We start from the raw sequence: 14,368 nt of genomic DNA, 5'->3' as shown, positions 1-14,368 counted from the left end.
GTTGGGGAAACGGTGCAACGAAAGGTGTAAGAGGAATGACACTTTTCTAGGCAACTGATAGGGAGCGTAACACCAACAGCCAGTCATTATCACAAGTACCGTGTTTGTAGTGTTTATTACATTTGATGCTTACAGACCGATTGCATAAATGGCGGCCAAAAATGTATTCTTTTGTTAATGTGCTAATTAGACTCACTAGCCTCGCTCTCGAACGATATTTCTATTGTATTTTGTCTATGCAAACGAGGCTAGTGAGTCTAATTAGCACATAAACAAAAGAATACGTTTTTGGCGGCCATTTATGCAATCGGTCTATGCGCGGCTGGTAAGGTAGGTATATAAATAAGGTGTCTTTTGGCCACTCTCAAGAATACCATATTATTCTTTGTTTGTCCTCCAAAATTTTGCATAAGCATTGTTTTTATTTTCTCTTGGGAGCCTTGTAAGTCCCAAGAGAAACTGGAACATTAGGCCACTTTCAAAAATACCGTAATACTCTTTGTATTAGCATTCTCTTGGGATTTGCAATGGTCCCAAGATAAAATAAAAGCAATGGTTATGCAAAATTTTGGAGGGCAAAGAGTATCGTGGTATTTTTGAAAGTAGCTTATTGGAGAGGGCTTCTTAAACAACGCTGACATAAATTAGAAGGGGAAGATTGTCGACAGACAAGCTGGTCCAGAAAACGTATGCACATTGACTTACCCATCGCAAGTATAAATCTACAGTGACAGGCTGACATCTAAAACAACGTTCACTGTGGGGACGATGACTTAAAACATTTTTTAGCTTAGCCCCATACAAAGGTTTCCTTTTCAACTTAAAATAACGAGCAATTTTCTTGAAGCATATGTTGTCCACTGTTTTGCTAACTTGTTTTTTTTTTAATTGCAACTGAACCTTTTCTTTTACAGTGCTTTTTTAAAATCTATATATCTTTCAACGCAACATTGCCAAAATTTTGGTTGCAGAATTTCACGCCCTTCCCGATTTCCGAGTTCTGTTTTTTTTTTTTTTTTTTTTTTTTGGGGGGGGGGGGGTGGGGGCTGGGCTGAGTGAGTCATGCAAAGGAACTTAGCTTTCTACAAAGACCACACACCGGTTTAGCATATCGCCTTGAACTGACGCTTTTTTACTAAAAATTACTTTGTAAACATGTCTTACTCGCTTCAATGTGTTCAGGTCGATATCCCTTTGTAGATGTCGCAATAGGCTTGACCCAGTCCCCTCATAGAACCACGGTTTTCGGAATCCGTCATAAATATCGCGAAAAAGCAATGCCCTTAAACACTCACTATCAATCGTGAATTTAACCAATTCAAAACATCTTCTTTGCATGTTGCTTTAAAAAAAAAGTACTGTAAACAGCCTCGTTTCCAGGACCTCTCCCTTCCCTTCTGCGCTCGTTCCCTTAGCTTCTTCCCGCCCCATCCCCAAAACCAAGGAGAGGTCCTGGGGACGAGGTTGTACTCTACAATTAGGATTCAGTTGCACTGACCAAAGAAAAAAAAATTATTTTTCTTGGGATCTCAAAACTATGCCAACTTTGTCTAAGACAATGGAGACCCTGGGAACGAGGTTGGGCGCGCAACACCATGTTACTCTGGAGGGGAGGTGCTTGGGCTGGTCTTTCATATACCGGATCCGAAATAATTAAGGTCCATGAAACAAAAGAACAAAGCGAACATAACAACACCTAATTAGCAAGGCCTAATCGGAATAACAATTTTTTTTTTGTTCTCCGCCATTTTTAGTCCGGTATATGAAATTCTACCCATATTTTCTGTCGTGATCACAACTTTTAATATTCGGCTAAAAAGAAAATTTGACTTCCTGCTTTTTATTAAACTTCTTGTTCAGCAGTTCTTCTCAATTATTGTTTTAAGAATTTTTTGTTGTTGAATGTGGTGGTTTATTACTTAACGACTTTCCGAATTACGGTAGATAAGCCGTTTTCCTTGAGAGCACACAACAAGAATGAATTAGATAAGAATCTTTCTCTATCAATATACGGTCTTTTCCCATCACAGTCACAAGTGGGCTTATTTTTAGATACACTTTTCGAGCGAAAACAAACAAAGGGCCGCCAATTTTAACCAATCAGATGAAGCGATGTCACGCGTGACTGCTTTTGCCATGTTTTTTCAGGGAAATGACAACTGAATTTTGCGGGAACGGGTATTCTAAAAATAGACTCATTTGTGACTGTACTGGGGAGCCCACCCATGGCAGAAGAACACTAGTACTCTTATCTAATTTGCGCACAGTAAATACATAAAACTACGATACGCTCATTACATTTTTGTTTTCGTTTTTGATCAGTTAGGCATAAACCACTGATGTGGATGATCAACTCCTTTTTTTGGGTGTATTGGAGGGGATTCTATCTGGCTGCTGTCATAAGTTATTTCGCAAGCATAAAGGTTGGATTTCTATAGACTGAGGTTTCCTTAAGTGTAGCTATGATCCTCGCAGTTATGAACGCGATTTTAGCAATAGCTTAGAGAAGCCTGAAAAACCGCTGCGACGCTCTGACCAACTGCGCTATGAAGCCACTGACGTAAGGAGCTGGTCATTTGTGGCTTGTCATGCAATGAATGAACCAACGAATGAAATGATATATGAAATGAGGCATACATTGAACTGGGGATATGAAATCAAGTGGAGCTATGATCCTCGAAGTTATGAACGCAATTTTAGCAATAAAAACTTTTTTACTCGTAGAGATTTCTTTATTGATGCAACCATTCCTCGCAAGAAAGTAATGCCCAGAACTCAACAAAATCAAAATCATAGTGTTTTCGTGTGTCCATCTGCCATTGATTTGCAAACTAATTGTCATAAAAATTTTCAGTTCCCACAAGAATATTCCACTCCTCCAACACGGCTGATGTTTTCTTTGTTTTTTGTTTTACTCCTCAACATGGCCGCTGAGACGTCCGCGTGTAAAAGACTTAAGGGAGTTTAAGATCAACGACGCGACGGCAACGAAAACGTCACAAATTTTGTATATTTAATGAGGAAAAACAATACCTTGCACGCTGTGCACGTGCATTTATTCATTTTTGTACATTTCCTTCACGTTTTCGGCACATCTGCGACGTAAAAGGACCAGTTTTCAAGTTTTACGACTGGAAGAACGTGAACTCAAGGCAGCGAATTTGAATCAAGTTCTGCCGTAACTTCAACACCGCACCTCCTAATTCAGTTCCTGGAAAGTTGAGCTAGTTTTTAGAAGTTAGACAAACCGACATAATCACGAAAAAAAAATTAATAAACCTGAACTTGCAATTTTAAATGACGTTTTCGTTACCGTCGCGTCGTAGATCTTAAACTCCGTATTTAGCAAGATTCACATTTTTGCGATTATCTTTCAAATCGTTTATGGGTCTCTTGAACAGAAGTTTGCGTGGTAAAATAATGAGAATCCCACGTTCACATGACAAATCATGTGATATAGTTTGGTGTCACAACTAGCAGATGAGCTTATCGGTAACAGGTTGCAATTGAGAAAAGTCTGGTTTTCACTTACGACCATTTTGGAACATGCACAATACTAACTTCTGAGCGCCTATTTTGCTTAGCCCTCTATCACAAAATGATTGTTTTGTTGAACATAGTAATCTGGCCAAGTTCCGTGGTGCTTTTATCACAAACCGAACAACTTGGCCTGTCAGGATTCGTACTCTTAAGAGTTTTTCAAATTCCATGACTTTCCATGACCTTTTCCATGACTTTTTGCAGTTTTCCATGGCCTAAAGTTTACTGAGCTGCCAGTTTCGAAAATTGTCAAAATCATCCTTTTTTTTGTGGTATTTTTTGACATAACTCGTCTGCATTTTATTTTGTCCTTGCTTCCACTTCTGCAATTATTTACGTACCACACGTAACTATAATTTTCCACGACTTTCCATGACCGACAATTAAATTCCATGACTTTCGAGGCCTGGAAACTGAAGTACTTCAATAGGCCTTTTGCAACTAACGATCACATGGTACAAAATCCGCCATGCTGGAGGGCAAGCTCATTATTATTTCCCCACTGGGACATTAAAACAAAGGCAAGTCAAGCTTGACTGGTTTAGGTCTCTTTGTTTTAATGTCCCAGTGGGGGAATAATAATGAGCTTGCCCTCCAGCATGGCAGATTTTGTAATATGTGATCGTTAGTTGCAAAAGGCCTATTCCATGATTTTCCAGGTTTTCCATGACCTGTACGAACCCTGCCTATTTTTTGTTTCGAGCGCAAAGCCCATCGTCAGAGCGAAGGGCTGATGCTGAAGCCTTGTTGGTTTTCACAAGTGACGCAAGCACTAGCACAAGTTCAAACATAAGAGCGCTTATTTCATCGTGAAAACGGGGTTGACGCAAGCATAAGCACAGGCGCATGCAGCACAAGGATCAAAATATTTCCATTTCCTTGTGCTTGAGCTTCTGCTTGCGTTCGCTTGCGTTGTGTGAAAACGAAACACAGCATAAGCACAAGGAATTTGCTATGTCTGGCCAATTAAAGCACTTGCTCCAGATTCCCGGCGTCTGAGCATTTGAACAAAAGGGCGGATTCCGCGGTTGATTTTGACGCTTATGTCAACGTTCGTTTTCACTTAGCATAAGCTACTTATGCTTGCGCTAGTTGTGCTTGCGTCGCTAGTGAAAACCAGGCTTCAAAGGAGTTCACTCCTTATCGACGCAGCACTGCAGATTTTTTGGAGACGAACTCCTTTATTAGGCAGTTAAAGGACAACTCGCTCATATTGTACAACGAAAACAAGATGGAATAATCATAAAGATCTGTTTTGAAGTGACGTTTCCGTTGCCGTAGAAGCTTAATAGGGATGGCAACCGTAAGTGAGCTGTCTCCCTTTTAACTTGTCTTCACACAACCACATTTACATCTTTTCTCCATTAGAGATGATAGGTATAAAAATCTGGAGAACATCACTTCCCTGGCATGCGAAATATTCTCTTCCGGTTCTCGCCAGCGTTTCAAAAACGTGCGTGCTTAAACTCGCTAATTAAAAAAAAAAAAAACAATTTCCCTAATAAGGAGCGTAAGCACGAGACGCTTTTGAGACGTGGACGGCAACCGGAAGTGAGCTGTTTTCTCTTTTGCTTCTTTTGACACTACCACATTCCTATTGCTAAGCATCTTTTCACTATTACAGTTGATTAGTTTAAACCTCTAGGAGACACTACTGTCTTGACATGCGAAATGTTTACTTCTGGTTGCTTGCCGTCTGCGTCTCAAAAACCTTGTGTGCTCAAGATTCCTAGTGAGCTTAAGCTTGCGCGCTTTTGAGACGGGGACGGCAACCGGATGAGAACATTTCGCGTTTCTGGGATTTTCGGGTGCCCACATTTTTTTACTAATCGTCTCTAATGGAGAGATGATACTTAGCAATGTAAATGTAATTGTGTGAAGAAAAGTTAAAAGGGTAAACAGCTCACTTCTGGTTGCTGTCCGCGCCTCAAAAACGCGCGTGCTTAAGCTCCCCATTTTAACGAGAACGCCACGAAACAAGAATATCATTGGTTAAAAGAGGAAAAGTAATTGTGCTGCACGTGCAGCACGCATTTTAGCACAAATTCGTGCGGTCCTCTGCACAGCAACGACGTGAAATCACCAAATTTGAGGTTTTGCCGACAACGCGAGCATACAAATGTGAATCTTTCAGTCTTCATTTTAAACTCTGAAACCAATCGTACCAATTCATTTTAGCATACTTCGCCCACATTGTACGACGCGAGCGAGATGGCCTAACCGCGAGAAACTTACCATAGTTCAAAGTTATATTTTGAGGTGAAGTTGTCGTCGCTGTTGCTGTCGTACGGCAACCGGAGGGGAGCTTTCCGAATGCCAGGACAATGGTGTCTCCCAGAGTTTTAATAATATTTAATCGTCTCTAATGGAGAAATGATGCTAACCAATATAAATGTGGTTGTGCGAAGACAAGTTAAAAGGGAAAACAGCTCACTTTCCGTAAATTGCGAGCTCTCTCTGCCATATCTTTTTCAGATGTTCACTCCAAGCAGTTTAGAAGGACAATTTTCTGCTAAACCCTCAAGTTGTGCAGATAAGAATTGCATACGCACTACATTGAAAACTCTTGAAACACATTCAACAAATTTTCCAAAATATGCAAAATTAAAAGAATTAAAAGAACCCAGAGAAAAGCTATTCATAATCATCCAGGTTTAATGAAGGTGCAAAATTGTGCACCATCATCTTGACTCTCTCTTTGCTCTTTCCAATCCGCTGCACAGTGTCTTCAATTAACGAGAGCCTCTCCTTTTCTTCGTTGTATCTGATTTCCAGTTCCTGGCATCGGTTCTGGCAATCTTCTTCCTTCACCTTGATAGCATCAAGCTGACTTTGTAGACGGTTGATCTTCTCTTTCAATTCTCCTTTATCCATTTCCAGTTTCTTCATCAATTTCTTCTCGTCCAGAAGTAGTTCCGTCACCCCTTCCGTATTGCTGAGAATACTCTCAGCCTCATCTGAAAAAATAAGCAAAGACATTGCTAATTTAACTCACGGGCACTTTACGTGGACAGAAAATTGTAAACAGACATTTTCCAGGGGCACCCAACGTCAATTTTCGGAAATAATCTGTTCGGAAGACTATTTGAGATCTAGAATTTTCGGATCATTTGTTGAAAAATTTCTTGCTTGCCTGCCTTTCCTAGGATTTTCGAACATCTGAAAAAATGGTATAATTGCCCACTTTTAACGGATTTTCACCCTAAATAGGTCACCTACAACCTAGAATTTTCGGGAGCCTTTTTTCTGGCTGAAATTTTCGAACAGGTAAGCTTTGATCCCTATAGTTTTCGAATCACTAGACTTTCAGCTAGGAAATCCGAACAGTTAAAAAAATCTTAGGGGATAAAAATATGCCTATATACCGTTTAAATACCTAAATACGTTTATAAACAATGCTATGTTTAAGTGGTTTTGAACTATATTCTCGTTGGGTGCCCCTGATTTTCCCTCTAAAAATCAAATGTTAGTACACTGATACAGGAGATCTCCTGTTACCACTTCCATCAGGAGCTCATTAAGCAGAGCCTCTACATGTATCTCCCATTCTTGGCATAGGAATCAACCCTTTTCCGGGTACATTTATTTATAGAACGCCTCCCTAGGGAGATTCAGCATGCTCACTGAACACTATAAAAACCAATCTCCCTAATTGGGAAATTCAGCATGCCCTCTGTTGTAAAAGCCCATCAAAACAAAGCTTTCTTAGTGTCAAGGGAAATGCCATACATGAACTTTCCTTTGGAAAATCCTGTTCTGAAAAATAAATTTATTTGGGAAAGGTTTGACTCAGGAATTAGTAGAGACAGAGATTCCCCTTGATTAGCTCCTGCTACCATATAATTAAGAATACGTTCCGCCTTGTATGAAATTAAATTGTCTAATTTCACCCTGACCATAGATACAGCCAGAAGCTTTCAATATTTCCACATATAATTAGTCGTTGACTTTATTTTACTTCTTCTATTATTATTATGCTATTAATCAGAAGTAATACTTCTGAAGGAGGTTGGGTTAGGGTTAGGGTTAGGGTTAGGAGGGGGAGACATGCCCCTTCAACCAAGACAATGGTGTGTCCTTGGAATTTAGGGTATCAAATTGATTGTTAACAAATACATTATTGCTACTTTTACAGGGAACTAAAATAAAGAATTAGATAATCGATCCAAATAAATGAAAAATTAAAACGCTACACCAATTTATTGGAGGGTATGTACATGTACGTCCTGTTAAGGTAGCAAGAGAGGAAGCAGCACTCTCCTCAGCAGCAAGGAGGTCACCATGGCAACCGAGCCACAGTCCACTTCCCAAGACCCTGTCAACACATCACTGAGAAAAACCAGTGTGTGAAATGTATACTTACCTCAATATATAGCAGGGAGGGAGGGAGGGAAAACAAGCAAGCACACTCAACTGATTAAGGACGAAAATGCATGGTTACCCCCAATTTTCTTTGTGGATACCAAGAGCACTTGCTAAGTTCTGCTTTCTTCGCATAGTTTTGAACAGCGCAAAGATATCCCTGTATTAATAAGCATCACCCATAGGAAATCTGAGTATCTTGAGATGCGCAGAACTTATGCACAATAACAATAGTAGGCACCGTCCTTAATTTTAGCACATGGCATTTGCCCCTGCAAACCTCCTTGGAGTCCCCCAAATATGCCATCCAGGCAAAACCACTGCATTGTCTTGGTTTTAACTTTGCCTAAACTATATTTGTACAGCTGCAACTAACAAACAAATCTCCTATAAGCTGCTGAGCACCTATAGGTGTAACACCCATTATCATGCCTTGATTTTGACTTCGAAAAAAAAAAAAAAAAGCCAATTTAGGATGCTTCCTATTGCAGATTCCAAGTTTCCCATTGAACTGAACTTACCATTTAAAGCATTGCATCTCAGAACTAATGACTGACATTCATCCACATACTGCCTCCTTTTTTCTTCCATCTTTTGTAGTCTTTCTCGTTCCTTTTTGATCTTTAAAATCTTTGATAATTCCTTGCATTACGGTATTGACTGCTGTTGACCTCACTACTCTATGACATGTTCGGCATTTTTAAAATCACCTATGCAAGTCTTGGAATATTTGTGTCAACAGGGTATAGCAGCCACTGGCGTGTGTTTGGGCCCTGTCATATGTTTTTCACAAAGGGGGCACAAGTGACTGGCAATACCTGATTCATCATCGTCACTAACACTCCGCTGACCTTGTTTATGCTCAATAGAGGGTTGTAATGTCGCCTTGAGCCTCTCTGCAACAGTGTCTGCTAGTGCATTCAGCATATCAGAAGATAACTCAGGAGTCTTCAATTTCGAACTATCATTAGGAAGCATTACAGCACCTGTATGTTATTTCCAGTACTACATGTATCTGCATGGTCATTCAAGAGAGAATCCTCATCAGTTTCACCACGCCTAATACCATCACCATGGTGATAACTGTCATGATTATCATCACCATGGAGACTTAAGTTTGATTTCATTGATGTCCTTGATGAAGGCTTTAATTTATTATGAAGTGTTCGTTTACTTGATAAAAGTAGCTTTTTTGAGACACTTACAGAGCTTGGATTTTCATAATTTGATGGCACATACTCCTGGTTAGTTTTCACTTGAGTATCATTGCTTGCTTTCATCCGAGAGGAGCTGGGATTCCTTTTGTGTGAGCCGGTGGCAGAAGGTGGTCTTTTCACTAGCGGGTTATCAGACTTTGATATCCACGATATCACATTAGAGTGGTACGGTCTCTCTGTGGTTCAGGATACAACGGTTTTCTCCTCGGATTGCTGTGAGGATTTCTGTTTGCAGCGTTTTCCGAAGAAGAACCAGACGTTGCTGAACGTGTTCGAAACTTCGGTACATTAGGAAGAGTAGAGTTATCTTTGTTCACAGATTTAAGTTTTTTTGTAGCAGTCTTCGATGCTTCTCGCTCCTTCATCCACTGGCTTTGTTTTTCACGAAGTACCTTAACTTTTGAAGCTGTTTCTTCTTTATTTTCGCCTGTTCTGCTAAGTGACTTTGTCTTAAGTTTCTTCACTTGTAACGACATATTATCTTTATCTCAATTGAGAGGTTACCAAGTACAATTAGAAAGCCCAAAACCTCACTTTCTGGGGAGGAGTAACTGGTTCAGAGACAAAAACCTATCACGTCTTCAATAATGCACAAAAATGGACAGAAATTGGGTTTTATCAAGCCATTTAGACAGGAGAAGTAAGTTAGTTCTTTATTAAAAAGTATTTCCTAAAAGCACTCTTATATCTCATTTAATCATTTGGAATATTGTTCTGTCACCACCCCCTCCTCAGGGTTATTAACACGTCCTCGTTTGCATAGTTACCTCGAATGTTCACTCCACTTGCAGTGGCAGCAATATATTTTAGGGGCAGAGCTGTTTTAGGGGAGCAAAAGATCTTTGAGCGTCGATTCAGGTGACATCTTAAAAATTTAAGTATATTTGTCGATTTGAACGAGTTAGGATGTCTATGTCTGCAGTTTTTGTTCTGGATATCAAAGGAAAGGTAAGCTTACTTCTACGATCGACCTTGTATCCATACATGCATGTATCCATATGTACTGAAGTTGAGCTTTTCCAATCGAAACTTTCCCATAAATAAAAGTAATTCACTCTGGTATTCTACAAGGTAACTTAAATTGAACCTTCGCTATGTTTTAAAGTCAGATACTTTGTGTTTTGTGGTATCAATTCCAGGTGATTATTTCCCGGAATTACCGAGGAGATATCGAAATGTCTCTGATCGAGAAGTTCATGCCCTTGGTATTGGAGAAGGAGGAAGAGGGAACACAGACCCCTATTTGCGTGCACCAGGATGTGACCTTTGTGTACATCAAGTACAACAACCTATACCGTATCCTTTCCATTTTAATAATTGTTCCATATCGATCCATGCATGTGTGTGAATTTATCCATGGCCAAAAAATGGGCAACTCAGTAATATGGACAGCACATGTAAATTTGTTAAACGCTTCTGTAGAACGAGATAAATTACAATAAAACCCTGTGTTAGAGCGAGTTTCAATCAAGTGTCGTAAAACCAAAACCAAAGTAATTACTTTGGCAAATCAAAAAGGATGGAGACCCATCCAGTAAATAAAAGCAATCAAAACTCGAAGTAATCACACATAGCCGAGACACAGCACAGGCAATGTGCATGCGCAAGCAATGATTGGTTTTGGTTTCACTTCTGATTGGTTGAAAAAGTTGCATGAGAACTTTAAACCAATCAATGAGTGAATTAATTCAAAACCAATACAATTCGCTAATTACTTTCGACACTCAATTGAAAACCGCTCTATTCAGTGAGAATAATTTATAATAGTCTTGTAGGAGTTCACCATTTAGAAATCTGTACCAATAATGAAACCAGCTTTAATAAAACTTTATTTAAGTGTCATGTATAATTTTAGCGCTGATGCACTAAATATTTGAGGACACTGCACAGAAATCACAATCATACATGTACAGAGGCAGTGTGGCCCTGGTAGTCCCTGGTTCAACTTCCCAGCTGCACTTGTAAACAGCCAAGTGGTTTGCCTCCGGCCAGTTGGGATTCTTAACAGTTGTTGTTGTTCTGTTCCGTTGTTTCGTTGTGTTTCATTGGCCCTGAAAAGCCCCTATGTATGGGGAGCGGTCAATTAAGTATGTATTGTATTGTACATGTAGGTTGGTTTTTGAGGAGCGGTGAAAACTGGAGTACCCAGAGAAAAACCTCTCGGAGCAGACGCCAAGTCTAGGCAGTAGTGTAGCAGCTCTCGTAACCTGCTATTGTTTGGTATTCTAAGCAGCTTCTATTGTTTTTGAGTCTAAGTCATTGTTTCAATTATTTAGTCTTTTGTTTTTGGCTAGGGTAGCGAACCAATCATGTTATACATTATGAGAGCTGCTATATAAACCAGTCTGGGAAATGAACCCAGGTCACATTGGTGGGTGGGGTCTTGCATCAATAACCCTACAAGGTCAGCTTCATGACCTGACAAATTAATTACTGCAAAAATTTATAATTGTTTGGTGACAGCTGTGGAAATTTGACTTCCTGGAATTCATTGTTGACACCTTACATGTACATTACAAACTTGTCTGGAAGCCTGGTACTGGTACCATTTCATTCCTAAGTGGGCCACTTAAACACGACCACTATAAAAGGCATGGTACCTTAGACTTACATGTACATGGATGATTTGTCAATCAACTGTGAATGCATCATAGACCTTTGTGATAATTCGTGCAAGAAAAGCCCCTAATAGCAATATGTTGTTAGATGTTATCTGTCATTATTTTTTTAAAATTCCCGGCCATTTTTCCTGTGCTGGAAATATCTTTTTGGGATTCTGTCTCTTTGCTTCTGTCTGTTGATTGCCATCTTGTACATGTACGCTAATCAGTCTTGTTTGAATGAAATTGAATGAAACCAGAGCATGAAACGACCCTGTTGCAGTGCGTCTTCGTGTTTAATTACTTTTCTCTGGCAAATGCCAAGTGAATTTTCCTGTCAATGCATGGAGATCTCAACTGTCTTATTTAGTGGCTGTGCGATGAATAAACATTTAACCCATTGATGCCTCAAATGCCCTAAGATACCCCCTTTTGACGAGTAAAGACGTCTGGCGTTAGACAATAAAATCTGTTAAGTCTCACTTCCAGATGTCAATGGGTTAAATAGAGAAAAAAGTAGCCATTGGCTATGCTTATGGGTAGTTAAACCATTCATTTCATAAGCTAGGAATGTGACTTGTGAAGCCAAAATTAAATTTTGGTACCAGAAAGGTGCTCCAAACAAACACTGATAAGTCATGTACTTTCATTACATCCAGAGAAGAGCAGGATCTGGTCAAATTATGGAATATTCTGTCTCCTTCAATGATCACATGAAAATGTCTTAAGTTAATGAGCAGTATCATAATGATCAGTAATGACATCCTTGACCTTTTTGTTCAGTTGTTTCAATGACAAAGAAGAATGCTAATTAATGTCGCATTGCTGTTTGTCTTCCTCCACACGATAGTTCAGGTAGGTTTAAAAATTAATGAATTCATACTATTACATGTAAATTATATGTGTATAATGTTTACTTTAGGGTCAAGTGTTTTTTCCACTGGTGCAGGTTTTTGCAGTACAGTACGAAGCTTCCCCAACTCAGGAAATCAATTCCTTTTTCATTGAGTTTACTGTAGTTGTTAATCAGCTTTATATTATTTTTGAAGAAAGATCGAGGAAAACCTAGTAAAGGCCATCTTCAGCCATCGTCTGACATTTCTATAAATAATAAAGGCTTAACAAAAATCTCAAAATTTTCAACAAGACTTCTTACACTTTTGCACATTTCTTTCTGAAGAGATGCAAACAAGTTACTTCTTTGATGTCATTAGTTACCAGGAGCCAACTGGCTCGGCCAAAATATTTTCTGATAAAATTAAGCAAAGGCCTGCTAAAACACGTGGTTACACTATGAAGAAAGATTTTTTAAGTACTACACTCTAGACACTATACACCTTCACTATATATACTAAACGCTAAACACTAAAAATCCGGAAGGCATGATCGTGGCATAAAGGTAAGCGATTTTCCGAATTTGTTAAAAACCAACTGGATGTGAATAGCGCTTTACCCAGCATTCCATCCTGTAAACCGTGCTAAAATCGTGAGAAAAGGCCTATAAACAAATTTCCCGAATTCCGGGAAATGCCGGCACTCTATTTCTATTTCCTGGAATTTGGGAAATTTGTGACGATCGTTCCAGGCCCTTTTTCACGATTTTAGCGCCCTTTACAGCATGGAATACAGGGTAAAGCGGTATTCACATCCAGTTGGCGTTTAACAAATTCGGAAAATCGCTTACCTTTATGCCACGACCATGCCTTCCACATTTTTTTGGCTAAATGGTAACCAAATATTGTTGTCTTGCTTATTTTATACAATTATGGCTTGTTTAAGATGCTATTCGATTCTTTGTGAGTGGTTGTAGATGTTTTGAGGTGGTTGTAGGTGGTTGTAGATATTTTTGAGGTGGTTGTAGATTTTTTTATGAGGTGGTTGTAGATGGTTGTACATTGTAGGTGGTTGTAGATGGTTTTAGGTGGTTGTAGGTGGTTTTAGGTCGTTCCATGTTTTAGTGACTACGTATTTTTCATTCATGAATTAAACAATGTGTATAAACAAATCTCCCAAAGTCACGGCTACACAAGCGATTTTTTGCTCGCGCCGGTGATGCGCCGGTAATGAAAGTCTGAACAGGCAATGCTAAAGCAGGAAAAAATAACATTCGTCATCCAACGTGAAGGAACTGCCTCGGGAGAATGAATCCCCCAAAGAAAAAGGAAAAAGAAAACGGCTCCTTTAGGAGCCACCAAATGTAATAAAAGTCATGACCAATACTTAATAAAAGTGTTTTTTTCATTAACCGCACCGATGCGATCATGATGAGCAATAACAACCGGCAGGTATAAAACGCAGGTCACAGGAGACTCGTCTCGCGAGACGAGATACTCGTCCGCACGGCCACTTGCAACTAAATCGAGGAATTGCACCGGTTTCACTTCACTTACCTGAAGTAATCGACCATTACAACAATTATCCACAGCTAACCTTTTTAAAATGGGTGCTTAGACCTATTATACTGTTGATCAACATCATTTAAAATGGGTGTTTAGGCTTAAGTAAGGACTATTTTCAATGCTGTTTATACGTACATGTATCTATAGACCAACGTACTCATTTGAAATAGTATTTTTAGGGTAGTCTATTTGGGTAGTCCGCTGGGGTTGTCCATGGACTGGGGGTCAGTGTTTTGTCCACCACCATACA

The 14,368-nt window shown here is 39.4% G+C and overlaps 2 pseudogenes; one reads left to right on the top strand and one right to left on the bottom strand.

Moving 5' to 3' along the window:
• Positions 1-2,616: 2,616 nt before the first annotated feature.
• LOC137973810 (uncharacterized) lies at positions 2,617-9,603 on the bottom strand (annotated as a pseudogene).
• A 289-nt stretch (positions 9,604-9,892) lies between these two features.
• Positions 9,893-14,368, top strand: part of LOC137973816 (single-stranded DNA-binding protein 3-like) — a 43,381-nt pseudogene continuing 38,905 nt past the window's right edge.

The sequence above is a fragment of the Montipora foliosa genome, chromosome 10 (assembly GCF_036669935.1).
Source record: "Montipora foliosa isolate CH-2021 chromosome 10, ASM3666993v2, whole genome shotgun sequence".
In the NCBI taxonomy this organism is placed as follows: Eukaryota; Metazoa; Cnidaria; class Anthozoa; order Scleractinia; family Acroporidae; genus Montipora; species Montipora foliosa.
This window is presented reverse-complemented; position numbering and strand designations above follow the sequence as displayed.